The sequence below is a fragment of the Helianthus annuus genome, chromosome 11 (assembly GCF_002127325.2).
Source record: "Helianthus annuus cultivar XRQ/B chromosome 11, HanXRQr2.0-SUNRISE, whole genome shotgun sequence".
In the NCBI taxonomy this organism is placed as follows: domain Eukaryota; kingdom Viridiplantae; phylum Streptophyta; class Magnoliopsida; order Asterales; family Asteraceae; genus Helianthus; species Helianthus annuus.
This window is the reverse complement of record NC_035443.2, coordinates 176,074,988-176,099,468: the sequence shown is the minus strand read 5'-3', so window position 1 is coordinate 176,099,468 and position 24,481 is coordinate 176,074,988. Positions and strand designations below refer to the sequence as shown.

Genomic DNA, 24,481 nt, shown 5'->3' with positions numbered 1-24,481 from the left:
GTTGTGGCTTCTTTATTTTCTCTTGACTTTTCCTAATAATCAAACTTCTTTTATTAGGAGAAAGTGGTTTTTCAAACTATGCTTTACGAACAAATATTCCTTCCTCAGTATTTACTGAGTGTTTTGAGGATGATGATCCCTTATCTTTTGGTGCACTATCTAATTGACGATAGATGTCTGAAAGTCTTGGCTAACCCATACTGTAAACAAATATTCAAATAATAAAACATAAAATCACAAAAATGGCAATCAGTAAATTTAAGTATTTCTAAATTCTTAAATCAGTGGCTCTGATACCACATTTTTCCTGTCACGGCCCCCGGCCCGGTTTGACCCGGTTCAGGAGCCGCGGAACAGAAATCCCGTGGTATTTATTTTAGTAGAGTTGACAGCGGAAGATTTTAGCAGGATCTCTTTTTAAAACCGGAAATGCCCGATTTATTTTATTTCATCATTCGGGATAAAACCCCGGTAGTTTATAATAAAGTGATTTCACTGGGAAATCCTTATTTTACAAAACATGTTCCTTTATTTATATTGAGCCACTTCCTTAAGCTTGTTGTGCTTCACGGCACTTTTCCTGGATCACAACAGATCACCTGAAACATGTTCGAAAAAGGTTTTGTCAGCGGGGAAATACTGGTGAATCATTCTTTTTGTCTAAAACGACGCATTGTTATAATTTACAGTATTAAGAGCGATTACAATGTTTATATATATCAACCATCTACCCAACGGTATTTGTCACTCGACCACCTATTGGCTATCTCGTTGTCCAATGGTGTCTGTGACTATGGTCATATCACCCCTTGGCTAACACGTTGTCCAATGGTGACGGTTATCAAGTAATGTATATAAAACCCCACATACCGGCTGTAATTGAAGATTACAAAGACTTAATCCTTGTAATTATAACTTTGAAAAACAACCATGATTTTTGTAAAGTACTTTGATATAAAGAGAATGACTCACATTGTAGATTTATGCGGGCAGAGTTTAGCCTACTGATTAGCCTGATAACCGAATTTAAATAACAATGCACATGAACTAGGTCAGTAACTAATACAACATTTACGATAACCCACGAGATTAAACCCTCACGACGAATGACAAAGTGCAATACTGAATCATCCATCGAATTTACGACGAATGACAAAGTATAAACCCTAATTTGAGCAGCACTTAAACATTCATCGGATAGTTTCAATCGATCGGACATTGAATCGTAGCAGCGATCGAGTTAATACCCGGTATCGTAGCAGCATCTCGCTATTATGAAAGTAAATTTCGAGTCTGGACAGTATGACTTCATTTTTATGAAATTTTTTCAACACCATCGAACTGCTCAGGAGCTAAGCTATTTATAGCTGAAAATTGGCTCTGTCGCGGCCCACGTGAACCATCGGACAAACTTTACGCGGCCCGCGTGGCCGCCTAGTCTACGCCAGTGTTGCAAAAGTCGGATTCCTCGGCCGAGTACTCGGCGAGTACTATGTCCTCGGACCTCCACCTTGGCGACTTCCTCCTAGGCGGTCTCAACTAGTCGGCCTCGGGAGTACTCGGTCCTAGTCGGCGCCTAGTCGGCCTAGTCGGAGCCTAGTCGGCCTAGTCGGTCTAGGCGGTCAACGTGGTTTGTTGACTTTTAATCGGTCAAACTCGGTCAAAATCGGCCTACTCGGCCTTGCAGTCGGACTACTCGGCCTTGTACTCGGACTACTCGGCCTTGTACTCAGACTAGTTGGACTTGTATTCAGAATATTTGAACTTTAAACATGTTTCATTTTAAATTATACCCAGTTGACATGAATTACGTTTATTTTAACACATAAATAATATATAACAATTAATTTTATTTATATTTACCATGTCCGCGTACTCCCCGAGTACTCTCCGAGTACTCCGATTACTCCCAACTCCCCAGTCGGCTGACTAGGGACCGCCTAGCGACTTTTACAACACTGGTCTACGCTTAGGTCTGATTGGTCATGAGTAGGGTCGCCATGTGTATGCCACGTGGCCCGGGAACGCTTATCCGGTCAACCACACCTTGACGCGGCCCGCGTAAGGTTAAGCTAACCCTTACGCGGCCCGCCTGAAACCCATGTTTCACATTTTATTGATTTTTCATGCACGGTATGGTTTCAGGGGTTCTGGTTTTCACTTATGGGTTATTTTGGGACAATTTTGAGAGTCCTTACAATCTGCATACATTGTGACAATTAATCTGCGCTTGTTAGAGCACAAAGCGCAATGTACAATGGCAGATCAAGGCACATTCGATGTAGACACAACACGGTACGACAACTTATCTCAACGGGTGTTATCTCAGTTGACTATGTTAGGTCAAAGGAGAACATTGTGGACCCGTTAAAAAAAAGGCTTAAGCAAAGATAAGGTGTATAAGTCGTCATGAGGAATGAGACTAAAGCCCATAGAAGAAGGGAATATGAGGGAAACCTAACCTAGTTGACTGGAGATCCCAAGATCTAGGTTCAATAGGCAAACTTAATCATAAACCTAAAGGGAGTCACTGTGGGGGTGCCCCAAAATCAATAAAGGGAGTTGTATACTTCCTAGTCCATTCCAATCAGTGACATTAAGGAAAGGTAAAGCATGTTGAGGTTAAGGATTTTGAGGAAATCCAAAATTAACCATGATGCGTTTAATGATTCAGAGGAATCACCTATGTTAGAGATAAGTGGGGTCGCTTCGAATGGATTTGTGGGGAGGCGCAAATCTAAGAGCTCTCGCGAACCAGGAAAGTGTTCCATGACCATAAACGGACACAACCATGAGGACTTGACTCAACTAGGGAGAGTATTGTGTGAATGTATATTGTCGCCTACATAAATGGGGGATTGTTTAAAGATGTCGCGTCTACAAGACCTTAGGAGGCTAAGTATGCTTCACAAAAGAAGGTTCAAAGGTTACACCTACCTATCTTGCAATACTCAACTGTTGAACGTGTATCGCTGAAACTTGATAGATCGATTTCTATTCATGTGGGGGATTGTTGGAAATTTGTGAAAATAACATTTTTCACAAATATAGGAAAATGATTTTTTTTCCTATTTTGGACTATAAATAAATATAAGAAAACGAGCGGGTTTTATATATTTATTTGTGGGTTTGTGTTCTACGTTGGAAGAGCTTCCCAACGAACAAAACCACGTCCAAAACGGAGCTAAGACGAATGAGATATCGATGCTCAAAGTTTGGTGTTTGAAACTTGAATGCTGGAAAAAGTGGGAAAGTGGCATCTTGTCCCACATAGGAGGAAAGATGAAACTTAAAGGGGTATTTAAGTGGGAACTCTCCATCCTTATTGTTTCTTGGAAGCACTCACTATGTGTACTCGCGAAGGGTGCGGAGCACCCAAACTCGCACCCGCACACGCACTCGCACACGGGCGCACGCGAGGCGTGGGCGATGAGGCGCAATGTGGCGCTTTGATGGCGCACTTCGCACGCTTGCATCGCCGCGAGCCGCTTGAGAGTCGCCTTTGTATTTTTGACCACGTGTGCGTGGTGGAACACAGAGGCTGCAAGGACTAGGTGGTGAGGGACGTGGCATGCAGACGCATGACCCAGGTGGGTCCGCGCGCAGTGGCGCATGACGTGGCAGTCATGCGCGTATGCGCGCGAGTACACATGGCATGATGGCGCGTACTCACGCATGGAACATGGGCACTGAAGTGACGTGCGCGGCGAACCAAAGTGAGCCAAAACGACGCGACTGTGTGGCGTGCTCGTAGAGGCTTACAGGTGACGTGTCGCACGCGCACAAGTGCGCATGGGATTGAGCCAAGGTGGCGCACATGCGCACGGAAGTGAGCCAAAATGGCGCACGGGCACATGAGCGTGTAGACTTGCGCGTGCAAGGGCGCACGCGTAGAAGTTTCCAGCATTTAATGCCAGTGCAGTTACACTTCAGCATTTGAAACTGACGAAGTCAATGATTTGACTGAGAATTAAATGAGGAATTAAAGTGCATTGAAGACGTTCAATGCAACTTAATTCACCCATTTAATTCGTTTTTTTAGTTTCAGTTTCACGTCTGCAGTATAAATAGAGGAGCCTACTGCAGAACCAACGACACCGAATTTACACAGCAACATACAATCTGCTCTGAATCTTCATCTTCTTCTTCAAGAATTCAAGGTATACCTTCGGGTTGGAGCCAAGACCGGCAGTGCAACTGCTTCGGGCTGTTGTATCCTGGAAACAAACGTGTTCTCCTGGGAGACACGAAATTTGTTTTAAGGGACCCGTGTCTAACAAGATTCTCAGCCAAGAACACCAGTTCTGTTTGAATTTTATGTTCTTGTTTTTTCATTATTTCAGTTGTAATTGTACTGTACTTTTATTTTAATTCTGTTCTGTTTCAGTAATTCAAGTTAACAAAGAATTTTATTTATTTTTGCACCAACAGATTTCTACAATAGTTTGCATTGATTTGATCTGGAGGATTCGAAGTCAAGTGCTTTTAGTAAAGCTTTTGATTTTCCGCCTATGGCGACTCGAATCATTCGGGTCCATATAGCACAGTTTTGACTGTTGAGTTTGAGATTACTTTGCAGATTGTCGGACAATTTTGGGTTTTGGGGCTAGGAATTAAAACCATTTTTGATCTGATTTGCAAGTTGGATTGATAGGTTTGAATCCGAGTTGTCGTCGGTCATGGTGGCTTGGGTTTTAAGAAAAAAAGAAGGTTGGGTTTCTGATACTTGGTGAGCAGGTTAGGTCCTAGAACCAAGAACACTACTATGATACCATGACAACAAGTATGAGACGATTGAATTGGGTTTTCTGTACATCAAACTATTAAAGGGAAAAATAACAATTGGAATGGGCTGGAAATGTGGAGGATGACACGGTATCTTGGCCCTAATAATTGAGAGAGGATGTTGACTTTGATTAATTTCTTGCAATTGTAATAATTTCCTTTTTCTAACAATTTATACTAAAATAATTACTAATCCTACTCAAATACTTCTAATCAGTTATAATCTACTACTAACTCACTTCATTATCTCTAATAATTAAATAAAAAAAGATAATTCTAAACATTCAAATAATTAATCAAATCCTAATTAAATAAAACTTTCAGACGTCGATATACGAATGGTGAGACCGGTCGCATTGGAAAAAGCTTTTCCTAGTAGGGAGGATTATGATATTGTAGATGATCCGAGGCTGCATCGTGTGGTGCTGAAGAGATTAGATAATAAGGAAGAAGTTAGTGGGGATCATCGAAGAATTCGACAAGTAGAGATTATTTCACCGGAAGAGTTGCTTTAGAGGGAGTAAGAGGAAGCGACGACGACTGATGAAGAGATTAGTAGGAATACGAGACTGATTCGATCAGATGTAGAAATGATGGCATGGTTGTAAAATCGTTAGGCACTGGTCGGCTAGTGGGGTACCGACTAGCGATTAATTGGGATTCATAGGAATTAGTCGGATTGGAATGTATATCTAACTTTTCAAAATTATATACACAAAAAAATTCAGAATTTTATATATTACTTTACAAACTTATTAATCAGATTTGATTATAATTATTCAAACATTGGGTTTGATTATGGTGAAGCTTGTGTTTGTACTGAAATCGGAAAGGGTTACGATTGCTGAACCAGAGAGGATTGGAGCGGACAAACGTGCGATTGAGGAGTTGGTGAAGAGACGTGTAGAGGAGAGGAAAACATAGATGAAGCAGATTGTTGTTGAGGAGATATGTAAAGATATGGAGATTCAAAAGAATTTGGAATTAGAGGTTAATATTGCTGATGTGGAAACTGATGATGAGATAAACGAGGCTGAACAAAATAAAGTGAGGAAGGCTCGTGAGATTGCGAGGATTAAACGAGACAGAGATGACCGGGATGCGATGGTGAAGGAGAGAGAAGAGATTGAGAGAGTTAGAAACATCACCGAAGAAGAGAGGAGGGAATGGGAGAGAAGGAACCCGAAACCTACTCGTGCACAAAAGCAGAAATGGCGGCTTATGCAGAAATATTATCATAAGGGTGCTTTCTTCCAAGATGATCCCAATTGTCAAAATGATATGAAATCTATGATACAATAACAATCAACTCCGAACAACGAAGAAGCGACAAAAAATAGCGACGAAAACCTTTATTATTTAACCCAAACAAAAAACACCCCCCAAACCCTAAATCTCACAATATGTGAGATCAGAAATTATACAAACAATGATACAAACTGATGATCATCAACGTATGAAGATCAAACTCTCAAACAGTAGAGAGTTTTAACAAGAACCTCCAAAGAAAATACAAAAACAACTCGACAATCATCCACTGATGATTATCCGAACTCCAAGACTAATCTCTCACACAATACATAAGAGAGATTACAACAATCTTCATCCAAAACAAATAAATAAACCTAATAATCTCTCACGGAGAGAACTGGAGACTGATGCGTAACATAGAAGAAGGGTGAATGAAAACCCTCGCTGCAACACTTCCCTTTTATAACATGTAACTTAAAAGTTACAATTTAGTCTAACAGAATACTCATATCTGATCGCACCCCTGGAATATTTCACAACAGCCCTCAATCTTTAACCTGAATGTAAAACTGGAACCAAAACTGTTATAACAATAATGTGCGGTTATAACAATCAGACTCAAAATCTGAGATGCAACATACACAGGTCCAAGTCCAATAAATAGAAACAACCCAACAAATGACATGTTATAACCTGAATGATAGCCCAAACCATCATTTTTAACATGGCCCCTTCATTCAGGTGGCAAACATGTCTAAAATACCAAGTTCATTACAAAGAGAATGATGTTGGTTAACACACAATCCCTTTGTAAAAAAATGTCTGCAACCTGAACATCTCTATGGACCTTTTCAGGTTCAATAATACCATCACTAACTTCTCTCATGAAAACAGAATTCACACAAATTGATATGACCCCCTCTTACACAAGAGACAAAAAAAAAAAAAACAAGGCTAACATTGCATACCCAGAAAACATATTTAACAATGTTGAAGCTAAAAAGTTATCACATAATTCAAAATAATTCTGTTAAAATATGAGAGTCACAAGATTCAATAACCATTTCTTAGATCCATAAAACTCATCAAATAACAACTCACATAAGTCAGAACAAACACAAACAACTCTTGCAATCTTCAACCCACATACGCTAGCAAGATAACAAAACGATTTACATACATTGATACAACTTCCTGATTAACTCAACCAGAATACAACAAACATAAAATCCTTGTAAACCAAAACCAACTAGTACATACTTGAATCAAATTCCCAACAATCACAAAACAATTACAATTAAGATTTTAACAATCAACTCTCAGAAAAACATGATAGCTCTTGGAATACAATTGAAGACCATATCTCTTCTAAAAATACTTCAAACAAACAGAGATTCACAAAAAAACATATATCAGAACAAAGTCTGAAAACAACGAATCACACAATTCTAAGACTTCAGAACCAATCCTGAAAGACTATACATGTGAAGAACTCAAAGACTAATTTGAATAAAGCAAAAAACCTTTTTACAACTTCACAACAAACACTTAAATCGCATAACCATACGATTGCACAACACTATCAGACAAACATAAAGTCACATGACTTCCACGATAAAGACAAGAATTGTAAACATGAGCATCAAACCGCAAAAACCAACTTTAAACTTGTAGCAGCAAGAAACAATACTCAAATTCAACAAATTTTCTAGCCAAATACAGCATGAAACTCTCACAAGACAACCCTACAGATTACCACACGATAATCTATACAAATCTACAAGAATGAAGCAAATCTAAGAAACTGTAGATACTTTCGGGAACAAATAGTACAAGAGTTACAAGGAAAAATCTTACGAATCTCTCACATAATCCAAAGCAACTCTACTCAAATTTAACAGAATTCTAACACGAATCCTAAGTCTATGATAAGTACATGTGAAGTAAACAAGTTGAAGAGAGAAACAAGTTTCAAAAATAACAAGAAGCACACACTTCTATACCAGACAAAAATTGCAGCCTAAACAAATAATGGAATACAAAATCACATGATTTAATACCTCACACACACTGCTAAGAATAATGAGACATACACAAGACAATAAGACACATCCAACCAAATTCTGATAAAACACAATTTGCAACTAGAAAAAATATCTCATCAGAGATAACATACAAGGCTGTCACATATACGAACAATCTTGACAATACCATTGGTTAAACATGAATCACACATCTAACCATTCAAACAAGATCAAAGACAGGCATACACAACGACTTCAAACAAACAACATTTTAGCAACATACAAGACAAACAACAAACGAATATGCAAACAAGGCTTTACAACATATTCAAGAACACTCTTGACAACATAACTGGTTACACACTTGAATCACATAGTACAACTAACCACACAACAAGAGACAACAAGACATACATACATTGTGTAGAAGACACTACGACAGTCTAAGACAAAAACGAATCATATGATACATGCTAAAGATTCAGAACACACGAACCAATAACCAGAAACAACATTTCAATCTAAACTACCTTATGACAGCAAATACAAGATCACATAACCACAAACGTAGCACATTACATGGCAACCAAACATCCAATCATGAATGAAACAACAGGATCATGCAACGAAAACTCAGCCAGTCATGATTAAAAGAACATGATCACTCAAATATCATACAAGATACAAGAGACATAACAAATCCAAAATATACCCAAACTTCCACGACTTACAAAACCTAACCCTCTAAAATGAACAAAGACGAGAACCAAACAAATAACAACTACATAAACAACAAGGATCTCATATACGACCTTAATCAACACAAAAATGGATCTAAGAAGACAAAGAAACCCTTAAATGTGACAAACACACCAACAACAAGCTCAAGACTAATACACATCAGAACAAGACTCAACATATGAAAAAGCTTTCAAAAAATATACAAGTTAAGACCAAAAAACCTTTATATAAACCTTTTATGAGCATAAAACATATACAACAATTTTAATAGTCACCAAGTGACAAATTTAAAACACTCCTTTTATCACGAACAACATAGATACACAAAATTACACAGACATACAACACCAAACAATGAGTCAGCCAAAAAACAACAAATAAGACACAAATGAACAAACAAGAACACATAATAGAACAACAATAATCACATAATAGATCACAGTAGTAATCAACAGATAACACAATATATGAGCCAATCAGAAAATAAGAACCTAGGGCGAAGCTGAGTCAGGGACCAGATTCCAGGTTCATCACTTTATGGTGCCTGGACAAGCCTTTACTTAGGAGCCACACCTAAGCCTATAAAGCAACAATAGAAAACAAAACAACAAGATAGATAACAACCACAATAACAAGAACATAACAGATACAAGAAAAGAAAAAAAAGGAAAAAATAAGAACCAAACCAACAAGATCTAACAATGCAACAAATAGCACGTAGACTCGATCAAGTGCCAGCCCGACTAGTCCGGTAAACAGGGATGCCTAGACACAAATATAATATGAAGCAGAATAAAAATACAAGAGACAGGACAGATCTTACAGCGTGTGCAAAAGCCCCAACAGAACCAGATCAGTAGTTTTCAAGAACTACTAAATCTGATGCAGACGAAAATAACCTCAGATAGCTCTACTGGTTAGTTAGCCCTGAACCTTCTAGGGCTTTAGAGACTAACACCAACAGCAAACGAGGAAGACACAACGAAACCCTAAGTCAGGGTTCCAATCCACGAAGCTAGATACACCATCAATAAGAACAGATCTGAGTATATCTGTGGTCATCAAGGATTTCCGAGCACAAAAACCCACAATCCAGATCTTGACGCAAACTACTTCGGCCCTCCAAACGACGTCGTTTCATCAATATCCTTCGCCTTCTCAATCTCAGGCACATCAAGCATAGAAAAACGGTTATATAACTGTTCAATAGCATCAAGAAACTCAATAAAAATAGAGCTAGGGTTACGTATAACGTACCTACGGAACGAATTTCGCCAATCGGTGAGGGATAACTTGTGACGCACATAATCGAACATGCCTTGATCCTGATGGGAACAATACTATGGTTTAAAGGAAACCCTTATATATTACAGATCTGAAAAACAACCAGCAGAAGAGTATGCAAAATACAACAGATCTTGATGCGAAATACAGCAGAAACTATAAGATCTTGACAAAACACCATCAAATTTTTGCCTTCGATTACTAATATAATATACAAGAACTTCAACCCAGTGCGAATAGCAAAAGCAACACTCCAGAAAAAGAATTTGCCCCATAAACACAAAACGCTAAGAACCGTAAGGTAAGTGGTTAACAAATGAACTGATACTTTCATCATCTGATTTGAATGGTAACTAATTAGTAATAACCAAATCCAACCCATAACTGTACTAATGGCACCGGGAATTGCGTATAATGGCCAGTAGTCCTCGGTTAAACCGGCTTGAACAAGAAATATTCCAAGCCAGAAAACATCATGCCAATGGCGTGAACCACCAACAGTTGGCCCTAGTGATGTGAAGTTACCATTTCCTGCACTCTGTTGTGCGGTGGTCATGGTACCAGCGTCATCGTCGGAAGAAGAAAAAGAAGTTTGCGTGTGATTCATTGATTATGAAGATCGATCAGAAGCATAGGTTGTGAGTAAATGAAGTGGAAGTTGAAAATTAGGGTTTGAAAGAGGGAAACATGAATTCAACAGTCGGACATTCAGAACGATTAAGAGAACCACACAACAGATCCCACAGATTTGAATCTGCACACACTCAAAGAACATATCAAAACAAACAAGACAGAGATACTACAATCACAATATACAGCGGAAACCCCAACGAATCAGACTCATGAGCTAAAACATAGCTCTGATACCATGTCAAAATGGTATGAAATCTATGATATAATAACAATCAACACTGAACAACGAAGAAGCGACAAAAAACGATGACGAAAACCTTTATTATTTAACCCAAACCAAAAACACCCCCCAAACCCTAGATCTCACAATATGTGAGATCAGAAATTATACAAACAATGATACAAGATTACCTGGATGATCATCAACGTATGAAGATCAAACTCTCAAACAGGAGAGAGTTTTAACAAGAACCTCCAAAGAAAATACAAAAACAACTCGACAATCACCCACTGATGATTATCCGAACTCCAAGACTGATCTCTCACACAATACATAAGAGAGATTACAACAATCTTCATCCAAAACAAATAAATAAACCTAATAATCTCTCACAGAGAGAACTAACTGGAGACTAATTCGTAACATAGAAGAAGGGTGAATGAAAACGCTAGCTGCACCACTTCCCTTTTATACCATGTAACTTAAAAGTTACACTTTAGTCCAACAGAATACTCATATCTGATCGCACCCCCTGGAATGTTTCACAACAACCCTCAATCTTTAACCTGAATGTAAAACTGGAACTAAAACTGTTATAACAATAATGTGCGGTTATAACAATTAGACTCAAAATCTGAGATGCAACATACACGCCCAAGTCCAATAAATAGAAACAGCCCAACTAATGACATGTTATAACCTGAATGATAGCCCAAACCATCATTTTTAATACCGATGATAAGGGGAGGGGGGTGGTCACTAGTGATAGAATTCTATCACTCACAAGCACCAATCAAATTCCGCCATGTCATCGACCATTTTTCCATCACTCGCAACCTTTTTTAGTGGGGGTGGTCATCACTCACCACCACACCCAACAATTTCCCCCCAACCAACAATTACACTCACAAAACAAAAGAATAACGCGTTGAAAAAATAACGAAAATGGAATCGCGTGATGCTATAACGCGTTATAGCAAGGAGGTGTTGGGAAAGATGATCCATCTTTACAGCGGAAGTTGTAGACATGTTTACATTCGTGTTCTCCATAGATATTGCAGAAATGAATAACAAGAAATGAATGACAAAGAGTGTTGTGTGTGTGCAGAATCGAAATCGAAAGGACAATTCTAAAAGAACAGAAATGTCTTGGTGCCCTTCATAATTGCCGGTGCACTTGAATAAATACATAGTTGTTTGGCGGTTGTTTTTGGCGGGCAACTGCCGGAGGCAGTTATTTGAATCCTATACCCGCTTATTCCTTGATCATTACATTTACATATCATAAACTAACCTTAAAAGTGTTTCTAATTATTGATAAGTCCGAAAATATAATAAGCATAACATAACTAGTTTAATAATTCTAACATAACCCCCTTTAAACTAGGTTATGTTTACGAGCTTGATCCATTACGCTGCGATTTGCTTCGTCCATTGCCCATTTTGCATAATTGAAGTTGTAGCGCTTTCTTCGCTTCCCTTTGCTCAAGTCATCATCATCTACTCCAGCAAACAATACAACAGATTCCATCTCAACCGCACCTTGATTCCCTGTTTCTGCATCCTTGACCGATCCTACATTCTTCAAGCTTTCCTGTTGCATGCCTGAGGAAGTTCCTTCGTCCCGAATCATCCTCTTATCCTGCATACTCTGTTGTACATGATTGAAGTTGTAGTAATACTCCAAAACATCAAGGTATGCAGCGTATGTGGCTCTTATGTAGTCACCGTCTTCATAGTTGAAACCCATGTCTTTTGCAATTGCTGGCCAAGTGTTCTCGGTTGTCACTGTTTGATAACCCCCATCCATGGCAACAAGTAGATATAGGCTAAGTAAATTAACCTTCCTCTTGTATGAATCCACCGGTGGAACTTGCCTAGTTCTTATCCCCATATAACTGCATAGGAACCATTTTACTAATTCCTCAAATTTTGTATCAAGTATGTGTTTATACTTGATAACAAAATCTCGATCATCAAGCAAATTCATGAAGGCTCGGCAGTCTTCAAACTCTCTAAATTCCATGGCATTGACAATCATGACACTCCAATCCGATTCTTGTGACGACAGATTTAGTTCCTCAAAATAAGAATTCAAATATCGTTGTTTGAACTCTTCATCAAGAACGTTCTCCTCAATGATCTTTTGCTTTTCTTGTAAACCCAACTCTTCTTCCCGTGTCATCCCACTTGTTTCATTAAATGAATTGTTCACCGGACATGAAAACATTGGATAAATTCTACAAGTATCACCGGCCTTCTTGACCGTGAATCCTTGTAACGTCAATTGGTCTAAACTCAATACATTTCGATCGAGTTCCGGTGAATAAAAGACGCTTTGAATTCTCATGTTTTCATTTCCGTTTTTTATCTCTATCGATCCAACCCCCTTGTGAACAGAAAATTATGTTCCCCCGTGCGTGTATTCACCCCAATTATATGTTTGATTCGTTTGAATACGTTTAAATTTCCGGCAATATGATGTTTGAATACAGAACTTACGTACCAAATATCGTTCCATAATCCTTCTTCGGTACCAACAACGATCATCTCTTGATGACTGTCGACATTTCCATCTTGTTTCTGTACTCCTTCGTTTATTGCCTGCCTTATTAATTGTGTTGCTTCATCGGTTTCCTTCTTTTTACACGCATGGATCTTGTGCCCCGGTTGACGGCAGTAATAACATATCCTTTCCATTGGATTTCGGTTGTGTTTTTTCTTTGCTTCATCCGTGCAGTGTTGACAAGGAAGTATCGTAGAGGTTGGTTTGATTTCAGTGTGATTTATCTTTCCCGACATCGCTCTGATACCACTATGTTGGGAAAGATGATCCATCTTTACAGCGGAAGTTGTAGACATGTTTACATTCGTGTTCTCCATAGATATTGCAGAAATGAATAACAAGAAATGAATGACAAAGAGTGTTGTGTGTGTGCAGAATCGAAATCGAAAGGACAATTCTAAAAGAACAGAAATGTCTTGGTGCCCTTCATAATTGCCGGTGCACTTGAATAAATACATAGTTGTTTGGCGGTTGTTTTTGGCGGGCAACTGCCGGAGGCAGTTATTTGAATCCTATACCCGCTTATTCCTTGATCATTACATTTACATATCATAAACTAACCTTAAAAGTGTTTCTAATTATTGATAAGTCCGAAAATATAATAAGCATAACATAACTAGTTTAATAATTCTAACAGGAGGCGGGTTGGGAATTTGATTGTTTCCACGCGTTATAAAATTTGCCGTGATGCTATAACGGGACCGCCCCGTTGCCTCTAAGGCTGGAACTGTTGGTGTTGATGATCTTTTCGTGCGCTGACTGGAGAAGATAAAACAGAAAAGTCTATTTTGCCAAAAGTTATGCAGGTTAAGCACTTTGGTCGTAGTGGAAGAACAAAATGGACTCATCTTGTTAATGAAGATACTAGTGACTCTGTGACTGGTATAATCCGTAAGTGCATTTGTCTTTATACACATTGCATCTTGTATTTATTATTTAGCCTTACCTACCCAATTATTTGTCTTTAAACTACTTTTTTTATGTTGTTTCCATGACCATTTTAGTATTTTATATGATTATTTTGTGTGTGAACGGTTCTAGAACAATTTCTTTTCATGTTTTGTAGATTGAACAGCAAGCTTGTAATAGGTTTACTATTCTTGGATAGATCATCTCTTAGCGAAAACATTTCAACGTCTGAATGAAACGGTAAGCCAACCTATTACGTTTAAATCGATTAAGCAATCTTTCTGTCTAGCTTTGTGCTACTTTTGGAGTTCTCCAAATGAAATCTTATAGCAAGTATTAGCAGTTTTAGAAAGCCCTCTTCATAGAAGCTTTTGTTCTGTTAATAGTAGGCTTAAGCTTATTACCTTAGCCGCAGGTACTGAATTTAATATCAATGTTTGAACACATGATGTTTAGTTCATGTTCATAGCAAATGTTTTTCTTCTTGAAATCACTTTCTGACGGTGTGCAACATGCTCCAGTGAAGCGGGATATGGCCCTGGTTAAGCTTTAGAAATTCTAGCTAGACATATAAATAGGTTGTTACTTGTGCCTGCTTATCACATAATGAAGTTGATAAGTTTAAATGTAATCACATGGATGGGTTAAGTTATTCTACAAAGACTCCTAATTGTAAAAAGTGTAAGAAGGCTTTATAGGTCAAGAAAAAAATCCTTCTATAAGTTTTGCTTATCTTTATTTCCTTTATATTATCAGCAAGTTAATAGGTAGTTCATTAATATGCCATAAGTTGATTAGCAGTTGATGAATGAAGCAAGATACTGAACTACTGATATAAAGGTTATTATTTAATATAAGGATGTCAAAGAGCTTAAACATTGTTGTTGGGATAAGCACACTGAATTGTAAGATTAAATATATTACGTATTAATATTTAATCTATAGCCATCATAATCATTTACATTATAGAGATCAAAATATATTAGAACCTATTATTTAATTAGTTGGTAATTGTTGATGGACCATATTACCCTTAGTAACTAATTAGGTTTCCTCCTGGGTGCTTATATAAGGAGAATTATGTGGAGGTTTAAGGGTTACTCAGTTACACAATTCACACACCCCATTAGCCATAACATCATCACGAAACTTCCTCTCCATAACCGATACCCTTTTCGGTTTCTAAGTCCCCATCATCAGTCAGCACCCTAAGGAGGAACCAGATCAAGATGACAAGCATGTCGAACTCCATTACTGGATTCTCCTCTGCACTATCTGCTGTGACAGGTATGATTTATATTGTTTTCCTTCATGCTCAAACAGAACTGAACCAACATGTGGTATCAGAGCATATGTTGATTAGTCAGTTCTGTTTTCGTATCCATAATTCTGGGATTGAAACTTGGAAAATGGAATTTTTTGAAACCGTATGAACATGACAGCCGATTTCGAGTTCATCAGGTTGCGACTCGAGATCTCTGTTTTTCGGGAAAAGATTAATTGTTTGTTCACCGAATTAACTGGATTATGTTTTTTAACCGAAATCTATTTAGAAAAACTAATAAAATTCAGGTTTCGGGTTCCAGAATTTATGTTTTATGTTTTAGGGTTCATCATGTTCTTGAGAAAATTCGAAGTATTCTGTTATGTTTTGGAATGATTTAGGATTAATGGGTGTTTTTTCCATGTTTGATCTAATTTTATCTTTTAATTTTTATTCGAAACTGCTATTAGATAAACAGTTATTATTTTCGAAATATGTTGATAAAATTAGATCACTTTAAAATAGGAAATAATATCCCATAATCCCTTAATTTCGAATTTTCGGTTATGATATCACAATTAACAGCTGTTAACGAGGTTGCTACTCGAGACCATGAGATTGCTACTCGCAACCATGAGGTTGCTACTCGAGAGCAAAAGGTCTACAACTCGCAACCATGAGGTTGCTACTCGCAACCATGAGGTTGCTACTCGCAACCATAACGTCATTAGTCGAGACCATGAGGTTGCTACTCGCAACCATAACGTCATCACTCGCAACCATGAGGTTGCTACTCGCAACCATGAGGTTGCCACTCGCAACCATAACGTCATTAGTTGAGACCATGAGGTTGCTACTCGCAACCATAACGTCATCACTCGCAACCATGAGGTTGCTACTCGCAACCATGAGGTTGCTACTCGCAACCATAACGTCATTAGTCAAGATCGTGGTTGCGACTCGCAATCTCATTATTTTAAGCTGTTTAAATGTGAACTAAAGAAAAAAAAAATTTCCGGGGCCCCGCCCCGAACCCCGGGCGGGGGAACGCTGTTCCCCGCAACCCCCAGCGAACTCACCGCGGAGTTCGATCCGCGCTAACGGGTGGTTTGCTATTAAATGATTGGTTTTTGTAATTATTTAGTTAATTAATGAGGATCAAATAATATTTTACAAAACCAAAATGGCTTTACTTGAATGAGCTTCTGATGCATCATTTCTGGCCAAAGCTGACTTGATACATCTACTTATCATCCAAGTATTATGAAAGCTATGTTGTGTGTGCATCATAAGCATGAATGTCTTAATTTCTGGCCAAAGCTGATCTAATTCATTCATAGATGGCATACTCAACAAGTGCATAACTAAAGTGTTTGTATCAATTTCTGGCCAAAGCTGATTTGTTACAACCACTTTGCACATATGCTTAAATGATTACACTTCTGGCCAAAGCTGTTTTGTCTTCGTTTAAGTAGAACTTTAAGTAGTCTATTATTTTGATGTTAGTAATAGACATATCACAACCTCTTCACATAATGATCCTTATATTAATGATCCTCAATTAATTTTGTGATCATTTTGTCTGCCTTATTCTTAGTACCCATAATTTTTACTCACTATAATTTTGTTCTATAAATCTATATCTCATCCACTCTAATTCCTAAGCCTAAAATGTTTTGCTTTATTTAAAGTTTCTATAAGAATTAGCTCTTAAATTAAATCCTTGATTATCTCTTAAGACACGATGATCCTATTGCTCTCTTCTGATAAGGCACTACGGAAGAAAAGTAGAGCATGATGATTAGGATAAATCGAACATGATGTCTCTTATGATAATCAAGAACTCTCTAACATAATTGCTATCACTAAAGTTATTCCAGATTAAGTTTTCCTAAGACTAATCTATAATTGTGGAATAATTACAAGAACTCCTAAGGTGCATGTCTTCATTTAAAATTATAAATTATAAGGTTAAGTGGTATATGTGAATATATTATAATGTACAATACCATGACCCATAAAGTTAAGGGCTTACGCATGGAAAGTACATTTTCCAGTACATTACGTACTAAGTTTTCATTTGTACAATTTTATGCATTATAAATCAGCTATAACACTCAAAAGTACCAAAGTATAACGAGTGTGTTGATAAGCAACATATGTACATAGAAATAAATGTTTGAAACTGGAAAATAAGATGTTATTCACCTTACAACCACTAAGAACTTTACAAGAGGATTGTTCTAAGGTCCATAGACAAATTACAAGTGTTAATCCCAACGTTAAGGTTCTTCAAGGGAAAATCTCACTGCATAATTATGTCATTAGACTAGGCATAAGCAACGAGACTATCCATTATTCTAAAGAACAGTTGGATAAATTGATTAGATAGTAACTTACTAATGATATTTAAGTCTGATAATTTTAATATTCCAACTAACACATGATTAGTTGACTCTAGTTCCATATGTTTCCTTACCAGAACTCGACAAATAACTAACATGAGAGTTAGTGACAAAATTAAATGTTAAGACTATAAGAACCATAATGAACAGTCTTCCAACAACGCTTTTCGATACCTTATATATTCTGATTAATCAGAATATAGTATCATAATTAAGCAATGTTATGAAGGTTGTGAGGTTTGCATAGTCAACATAAAGTCACACTTATCTTAAATTCTCATCTTATTTGTTCTAAATATCTGGATAGAAACATTACTGTGATGAAACTAGATGATACCTTACTTTTCACAACTTTTGTCATCATGCAAATGAGAATTTGACAAAAGGAAAATGAGACTTATAAATTTCATCCATTAGAACCAACAATTCATGAGAAATCATAACATGGTTAATGAGGATGATTTTTCATCTAATCTCATTTTAAGTGATTCTAAATCATGATGTTACAGCCCTAAATATTACTTGGCTTAAGGAATAAGTATGGGTCCATCATAAGTCATTCATTGACATTCGTGGAACTTATTCCAAATGGAATATTCAGACATAATTCATTTATCATTTGAAAGACTATCAACTTGTATCTAAATTTTGTCGCATATGGCCTACGGTCTTAGAAGAACTCTATTCATATATGTAGTTAATCAGATTTCTATTAAATATGTCCTTAAAGTTTCTTATGATATCTGGACATTAAAGAAATCAAATAAAGTCTAACGTATATGTGATAGGTTCCCACGTCACGTAGCTCATTGAAACTTCTCTTGTAGCATTCTAGAGATATTAAAGATCAGTGGGAGCATTAAGTGTCTTAATAATAACTTGCAATAGTTGCAAGAGATGGGGGATTGAAAATTTTAAATTTCCACCTCTTGCACAAGACATCGCTCCATCACGACACTGTTCAATCAAACCTTATCTCCTTAAATCTAATGCTACTCTTACAAAAGTTTCATTGTTGCTTAATTGTGGGCGCACTTAGATTTCTTACCTAAACTAACATAATCCTCAACAAGAGAAACTACAACGACTAATGTCATTAATTTGTTTTCTCTATTAGAATTTGTTGGTCGTTAAGTATTGACCCTAAGCATGCTGAGTTCCTAAAGATTTCTAAGGATTAGTGGGAGCAGTCAAAGTCCTTATTATGACTTGCAAGAAATACAAGAGGCGGGGGGAAGAGTGTCATTAAATTCACTACGAATTTAACTCCGATTACACCTCTTGTACACTATACTGCACCAACTCTTACAAACTTAGAATGAAAATGATAGCAACCTAACCAAGAGCTAATCCATAAAATTGAAACTTCTAATGAACCCAATAATCAACTCAGGAGGTCATCTAGGTTTAAAAGCCTACTAACTTTGATGATTACATAACCTCCCTAATTGAAGTTGAAATGGATTTTGGAAATGTTTACTGATCCTATCTCTTCAAATTAAGCCATTAGTGTAAATCAATCATTTGAATGGAATAAAACAGTTTTCTAGTGAAACTGACTTTGTGTGTTCTTATAACATTTGGGATTTGATTAAGTTACCTAAGAGTGTTCATGACTAAACCAAATCCTAATATAAGCGTTAAGACACTCAAAAGCATGATTGATTGTCAAAGGTTGTACTCAGGAAGAGATAAATTATTAAAGACTCCTTATTGCATATCTAACAAAAGATTTCTTTGAGGATCATCACTGTTCTAGTAGCTTATAATAGTTTTAAGCTACATTAGATGAACATTAAAACGATTTTCCCTAATAAATGGCTGACACGTTTACATGTTCATTAGATAACAACCTAAAGTTTCAAACTGAAGGTTAAAGAACACTTTATTTGTAAGCCAATAATATCCATGTATGGGTTAATGCAAACATCATAATGTGATGAAAAGCTAACGTAATTATTTTCATCAAGAATCAAGTGGATTAATGTACCTACCTCAAGATGAGTGGGAGCAACTAAAATAAACTTGTCTATATAGATGACATTTTTTTGACAAGCATATGTTACATAAGTCAAAGCATTGTTAACACAAACTTTGATATAATAAAACTCAGAGATATCTCTTACGTGATTGATATCATAACATACTGAGATAGACCCAATGGGATATTAGTTTCGTTCCATAAGTTTAACATTAAATGGGTCCTTACATATGTAACAATCAATATTGCTCTCCTTTAGAGGATAATAGGATAAATGATTATTTATTTATGCTTCATTAATTAGAAGCCTTAAGTAAGTTTAAGTCTATACTCGTTTAGATATTACTCATATTGCAACACACTAGATATGTCTAGATTAATGTGTAGCATCTAATGGAGTATTACAATATCTTTAAAAGAAACGAGAGACTACAATTTAAAGAAGAAGTGAGAATTAAAACCGGTTTATTACTCTAACTTTGAGATATTCAAAGATTATAAAATGCAATTTCGGGTATATCTTTATGTCAGCAGACAAAACCTATTTCATGGAGGAGTCATAATGCACTGATATTAACAACCTAAGTTATAACGATATAACATGGTCACTAAATGTTGTTGGAAATTTATCAGTGGACTCATAAGGTTATTGACTCCATATAATTAATATTTTGAAGAATTAGTGTGATAAAGTCAGCTACCATAACTCCTTGAACAGTAACAGTTCAAGAGGTGCTGCATTAAGTTTCGATACGCAATTAATTATTCGTTTATGAACGAATTGAGGAAACTAAGTTTTGTATCGAATACATTCATGATATGCTTAAGGATCCTATAACTGAAGGGCTATTACCCATAAGTCTTATTAAGAGAGCTCGTAGACGGGTATTAATTAATAGTCGTGCGCAATTGCATATCGTACTATGAATGACTAAGTATTAGTTAATTTTCCTCAAGTTTGATTTTGTATGTCTGTTAGAATATGTTCAACCGGTATAATGGCATATAGACAAATAAAAGTTACAAATCAAACAAAGGGCTTACGCGTATTTTGATCATGACGATTAGGTTTTAAATTAAGGCTATAGTATGATTAATGGGGGTCCTGAGTCGCATAATGATTCAACGGCTGTATTTTTCTGCTATAGTACTTGTTTAAGGCTAAAATGAGTGTTAACTCCTGATCAGGCTTATCTAATACTCATAGTAAATGATTACTCGGCTAAGTGGGAGAATGTAAGATTAAATATATTACGTATTAATATTTAATCTATAGCCATCATAATCATTTACATTATAGAGATCAAAATATATTAGAACCTATTATTTAATTAGTTGGTAATTGTTGATGGACCATATTACCCTTAGTAACTAATTAGGTTTCCTCCTGGGTGCTTATATAAGGAGAATTATGTGGAGGTTTAAGGGTTACTCAGTTACACAATTCACACACCCCATTAGCCATAACATCATCACGAAACTTCCTCTCCATAACCGATACCCTTTTCGGTTTCTAAGTCCCCATCATCAGTCAGCACCCTAAGGAGGAACCAGATCAAGATGACAAGCATGTCGAACTCCATTACTGGATTCTCCTCTGCACTATCTGCTGTGACAGGTATGATTTATATTGTTTTCCTTCATGCTCAAACAGAACTGAACCAACATGAATTACTATTCTTTAACATGCTTTCAGTATGATCGAAAACCTAGGGTTTTTAAGTTTTAACAAAGAAATACAAAAGAATCTTGTGTGCCCAAATAAATGCATCAGTTTTCTTGAAAAAGAAGTGATAATGGGCAAATCGGTAATTTTAATACCATGATTCTACAAAGAAGGTTGTATATTTAATAGAATAAGCCAACAAGATTGTTTTCTAATCCAACACTTGTGGTGGTAAGGGGGCTTGGATTCTTCAATAGACCCAAGTTCAATTCTTATTTGTCACTTTGGTGGATTAGACGATAGTGGATAGAGCCTGGCCTCCTTGCAGAGGTGTCAGTTCTATCATGAGTCCACCCGGGTTTTCGTCCTACCGTGTGTTACGCCAGAGAGTTCTGCTCTTGTGGTGGGACAACGACTGTCAAGTGACAGCCGGCAGTATGGTTTTCCGGGGAAACGACCAAGCCAAACTCTGAAGCCAACGTGGGCACAGTTAAGAAAACATAGTATGGCCGAAGTGAGGCAATGAGGCTCTCCAATTTGGGGAGTGTAAAAAAAATTGTTTCTATATTTTCAAAAATTAAATGTAGGTACATCATTGTATCTGCAGACATTTAGAAAGTGAAACTCATGTGCTATATGACCTTTAAGATGCATGCTTAATAAAATCCCTTTAACATGCTTTTCAAGTGGTCATACAATGGCACCCTTCAGGTAAAATACAACACTAAAATGGCGGGTATGAATGTGCCTATAGCTAAACCTAAAGGAAAAAAAGGGTTTATGGATTGGGAATCTCGTTAAATTTGTGAGCGCGTATCTAAGCATTTTTCACTTGAATATCGGTATTTAATTCTGTGTTGTTATACTTTTTTAGAAGTTAGGATATAACTAGGATGAGCCGATGAGGGACTTTGCCTATTTACTGTTGTTCTGTTGCCGGTTTCACCTTATGTATGATTTATCTCTGTTAGGGGACTAGGGGTGGAATCACTAGTGATGGATTCCATCACTCCCACTATCCAATCAACTAATGTCATGTCATCAATCCAATTTCCATCACTAGTGATAGAAATGTAGGAGGGGTGGAATCACTAGTGATGGGGATTCCAATATACAAGTATTAATGCACAATGTACAAGTCATACCCTATAAAACTCAAAACTTTAACGCGTAATGGTGGTAACGCGTTAGATATATAACGCGTTTGACTTGTAGCGGCGGCGGTGTGACCATCTCCCATAACGCGTTGATTTGATTCATCACGGAAATATAACGTAGTGCCCCTGCGGCCTTAGAGGTGAAGATGGTCAGGTCGGATTACGAGTCAAAACATGTTAATATATAGGTATGTGTTAATTATTGTTCCAGTTACAATATTAATGGTGATATGATATTTAACTCTTATTAATACTTTAGTTAACATTTAATTTGAATTTTCTATAGTTTGTACTTGTTAACTTTTAGAAAAACACGAATACAAAGTTTTGTTTAGAGTTAATTGCCATTTTAGTCCCTGTGGTTTGGGCCATTTTGCCAGTTTAGTTCAAAGGTTTCATTTTTAACATCTGGATCCAAAAAGGTTTCATCTTTGCCATTTTGGTCCAACTGACTTAACTCCATCCATATCTGTTAAAGCTGCCAAGGGCATTTTTGTCAGATATGGATGGATTTAAGTCAGTTAGACCAAAATGAAATGACAAAAATGCCCTTGACAGCTTTAACAGATATGGATGGACTTAAGTCAGTTGGACCAAAATGACAACGATGAAACCTTTTTGAATCCAGATGTTAAAAATGAAACCTTTAGACTAAACTGGCAAAATGGCCCAAACCATAAGGACTAAAATGGCAATTACTCTTTTGTTTAAGTAGCATTCTTAGAGCATGCACAACAATAAACATGGTCCAAAATCTAGTCAGATGCCAGATCATTCCAAACTAACACTATTCTAAAACTTACTTTTTCCCACAACAATAAACCATTCCATACCTAGACATCACACATCACTTTTTACGCTAAAAACAAAAAATAGTTTTGTGAGTAGGTGGTCTCCACAATTATCACAAATGCTCGTGCGTTCAAGCAAAACACTAACCGGACCAACTCCTCTAATGGTGTGGTCCGTTTCACTAAGGGGCCGCTCTGCCAAACCACTCCAAACCTCCCTTGTTGGAGATGCCCTGCTACAAATTTTAATTGAGTTGACCTCAAAATACAATAATATTTTTTTTCTCGCATGGGGGCTTTGTCACATGTGCTTGGATTGAAACTTGGTGTATGATAGTTTGGCTACCCGATGACGACCTAGACTATATATTTTTCTTTTTGTATTTTATGTTTATGTTTTTTTCATTTAAAGTGATATATTATCTTTTATTTGTTACGTAACCGTCTAAAATTAGTAAATGTTGTTTATTATTAAATTAAAAAGCAAAAAATGAAGAATGATAAGATGATGGGTATTTTTGTGATTGAAAGATAACGATTATACGACTATGGGGTGTGAAGGAGTTTGGATTGGAGGCATTGCTTAACATGTGACGAGTGTGAGATCCACAAGGTAATATTCAAAAACAAGGGGTGTGGTGTGGCGTGGCTTCGGCTGGCGTGGCTAGCCATGTGGATTTTGTTTTTGTTTTGAGTAAATTATGTTTTTGGCCCCTGTGGTTATATCATTTTTACTATATTAGCCCAAAATAAGAATTTTTAACATATCTGTTCTTATGGTTTTTATAACTAACCATTTTGCCC

At 36.9% G+C, this 24,481-nt stretch overlaps 1 pseudogene; it reads left to right on the top strand.

Annotated features, from left to right (window-relative positions):
* Nucleotides 1-5,123: 5,123 nt before the first annotated feature.
* LOC110888815 lies at nucleotides 5,124-15,177 on the top strand (annotated as a pseudogene).
* The last annotated feature ends 9,304 nt before the right edge of the window (nucleotides 15,178-24,481 follow it).